At 36.2% G+C, this 3,977-nt stretch overlaps 1 pseudogene; it reads left to right on the top strand.

Annotated features, from left to right (window-relative positions):
* The first annotated feature begins 1,616 nt into the window (after nt 1-1,616).
* On the top strand, nt 1,617-3,583 carry LOC107786821 (actin-11-like; annotated as a pseudogene).
* The last annotated feature ends 394 nt before the right edge of the window (nt 3,584-3,977 follow it).

Here is a 3,977-nt window from a genome sequence, read left to right on the forward strand (position 1 = left end):
GTAGTTCGAGAAAATATGTCTAGTAAATTGTTGTAGTTGCTCGAGAGAGAATTACGACACCTAAAGTGCTCACGATCAGTAAAGAATACATAGGCGAAATTGTAGGGAACATAGCGGGAAGGATTCCGAAAATTGGGAAAATCATAACTCTAGGCCTCCTTAATTTAGTCTCCAACCCTTTGTCTCGTTAGTTGATAATTTTACCGCTTTCTAATATTTGCAAGTTAATTAGTTAGAAATATAAAGCTCAATCTTTATAATTTAGAAACTTGTTCAAACTTGTCTTTTTAGTGATATTAAACAACTATAACTAAGTCTTAGTTCTCTATGGGATTCGACTACGGACTTTTAGACCGGATTATATTTACAGCGACCGCTTATCCTTTTTAGGACTAGAGTTGGGCGTGATCACTGCACTAAGCATCTCTTGTAAGTATTTTAAAATCAAATTACACTTATAACCCCTGTACTGTAAAATCAGTTTCTTTAATTTTGGTGTAAATTTGTTGCCTCCTCCAACCTAGGTGGGGCGAATTCGCATGTAATGGGAACGGAACCACCCTTTGCCCGCCAACCGTGACACCAAAATTGGGAAATAAAGATATATAATTTTCTTTAAGCGGAGCTTTGCTCGTGTAAATTAAGTGATCAACGGATTTACATATGTGATATATTTGCACAAAGTGACTTTTTGTGTTAATTGTTTTAGTTCTTGATTGATCAGCATGTAAAAGTGGGCAACTTGAACACAAGTTGAATAAAAGAAGAGTGAGAGTTGAAAGTGAGTTAGGGAAGTAATTAAACAGCCTGATAGTAACATTTAGTTTGCGTGAAACCTAATATAATCGTTTTTCTTGTAAAAACAAATACTTCCAACTTTTTTGTAACTCATTTCTGAAATGATGTTTCAAAGATTGCAAAATATTCTTTAGTAATACTATTTATAGCATTTTTCAATTTTCATGTTACCATCCACTCTGTGTTATTCATGTTTTCTTAAGTTTAGTTCTTATACAACCGTTTTTTATATTTTCTTACGTTTAGTGATTCTTATACAACCATTATGTATGAATGCGAATTTTCTACAGCTTTAGAGTATTGGTAATGCTAACTTGTATAATTGAGAAAAGTGCAGTAATATATCTTGGTCTAGAGTGAGGACATGTTATTCTGGAAATACCACTAGCTAGCTATTTTTCAGCTTTGCTCCTTCTTTATGGGCTGGGAGGAGAATTAAGATATTGGAAATCCATGTTTTGGACTTTTAGCATGAGTGAGATATCTTAAAATTGCTCGAATGAACTCCCACTGCACTTGATTTTTGTTATTCCTTCCCTTTGCGGGATTTTGTTTTGGTTGCATGAAGCCCGCACTTGTTTGCACTATGTTGTTTCTATTGTTCTTGTTGTTCTTATTGGAGTTTTACTGGAAATATGAAAATCTATCTCACTTTGAGTTTGAAGGGAGATAAAAAAAAGAGAATCAAACAATATATAAAAGAAGAAATTTCTCAGACTCTTGATTTTGTGAACAGTTTTCACTTTGACTCTATATTTGTACCAGTGATCTCACACCTAAATTGAATCTGCAAAATAAACGTTTGATTTCCTTACAAGATGGTTGATGGGCACGATATTCGACCACTTGTCATTGACAATGGAGCTAAAATGAGCAAGGTTAGTTAGAAAAAACTGCCTGCAATTTCAGCTCAATGCGTGGTGCTAACTGTTTTGCCCCTTATGTGACCTACTAGTGAATCATTAGTGTATCGTTTGTTTCTTTAGGCCGGGTTTGCTGGGGATGATTCTCCAAAGGCTGTTTTCGAAAGTATAGTTGGTCGTCCTCGTCACACTGGCGTCACGGTTGTGATGGGACAAAAGGATGCCTATGTAGGTCAGGAAGCTCATTGTAAAAGAGGTATTTTGACTCTGAGATATCCCATTGAACAGGGCATAGTAACAAATTGGGGTGATATGGAGAAACTTTTGCATCACGCATTTTACAATGTGCTCCGTGTTGCACCCGAGGAGCATCCCGTTCTTCTGACTGAGCCACCACTTAACCCCAAGCACAACAGAAAGAAAATGACTCAAATCATGTTTGAGGGATTCAATACTCCAGCTATCTATGTTGCAGTCCAGGCTGTTCTTTCTCTCTTTACTAGTGGTCGTACAACTGGTAAACCTTTCTTTTATGATATTAAGAATTTTTCCAATCGTTAGAGTGGTGTCTTCCGCAAGATTGAATACCAGCAAATTCTCTACTGTTTTAATTAGTCACTAATTTCGTTTGTTATTTTTCAACAAGGTATTGTGGTTGAATCTGGTGATGATCTGACCCACACTGTCCCTATTTACGAGGGACATGCGCTTCCCCATGCTATCTCGTGGTTAGATCTTACTGGTCGTGATCTTATAGATTATTTGTATAAGCTTTTCCGGGAGAGTGATTATAATGGTAGATTTAACGTTCATACAGATACTATTTGTCATATGAAGAAGAAGATTGCTTATATTGCACTGGATTTTGAGCAGGAGATTGAGAAGGTAAAAAATTGCTCAAAATCAGTAGAGAAGGGCTATGAGCTTCCTAATGGAGGAGTCATTAATATTGGTGCTGAGAGATTCTGTTGCCCTGAAGTCCTTTTCCAACCATCATTGGTTGGAATGCAAGCGACGGGAATTCATGAAAAAACCCTACAACTCAATTATGAGATGCGATGTTGATATTAGGAAAGATTTATTTTCAAACATTGTGCTTAGTGGTGGCTCAACTATGTTTTCAGGCATAGCAGAACGTATGGTCAAGGAAATCACTGCTCTTGATCCAAGCGGCATGAAGATCAAGGTTGTTGCACCCCCTGAGAGGAAGTACGGTGCCTGGATAGGAGGATCAATTCTAGCTTCCCTCTGTACTTTCGACCAAGTTAGTTTCTTTTTTGCTTTATCTCACTGATCAATCAATCTTCTTGTTAACTCTTTTAAGCTCAAGTGATACATCATTTATATCTATGTCCCATGCAGATGTGGATAACAAAGGGGAGTATGATGAAATTGGTCCCTCTATTGTCCACAGGAAAGTGTTTCTAAGCTTGGTGAGAACTTAAAAAAAATCCTCTTTGGTTAAAAACTCCTTCAAATGAATGCTTCATTTCACAATTACCTGTTTTCTAGTTAAGTGATACCAATCCTGTGAGCCGTCTGCTTTAATGTGTTATTCTTCCTTGGCTTGCCTTGCCTTTGGGTTCCGAACTCCATATGGGGAAAGAGTGTTGATGCTTTCGAGGTCTTGAATCATTTACATGCATGGATCCACTTTCATTCCATTTGTGGGAATTTGATGATCTATAAACCATCCCTAACGAACGATGGTGTCCTTTTAAGTTAGCTAGTATGCAGGAAATTGGTGGATCGTCCATTACGAGAAGTTGGTTATATTTTTATCATATAAGTAGACCTTTTCAGATGTGTCGAATTTGGATTAGCTTTCCTTTATTCAACAATATTTACCAGAAAATATATCGATAAGAGGTTGTGTAATTGCAGAAAAGTAGATCTATATGTTTTATGCTTTGTAAGTTAGCTTTGGCGATGTTATGCTTGTTTTTGTGTTAACAGTTTGCAAGCAAATATTTATGTTCATACCTTTCTATTGTTGTAGCATGTAGCCTGTAGTTGATATGAATGAATGCGTACTCCAATTTCCAGATATTCTGTTTGTGGTACTATACACAAGGTTGTTCAATCTATTGACCTCTTTATTAGATAAGAAGGGAAAGTACAAAGACAAAAAAATTGAAAGTTGATTTTCTACCTTCCATTTTTGAAATAAAAAATGGAATCAAAGCGAAACATTGAGTTGTTACTTCTAACTTTTTCACTGAGATTAAATAGTCAAATGACAGAGAATATTATCAACAGATAAACTGATAAGCAAAGCTATGAATTGAAAAACACTAGAACATTTAGATACATGTA

This window comes from Nicotiana tabacum, chromosome 16 (assembly GCF_000715075.1).
Source record: "Nicotiana tabacum cultivar K326 chromosome 16, ASM71507v2, whole genome shotgun sequence".
Taxonomy (NCBI): domain Eukaryota; kingdom Viridiplantae; phylum Streptophyta; class Magnoliopsida; order Solanales; family Solanaceae; genus Nicotiana; species Nicotiana tabacum.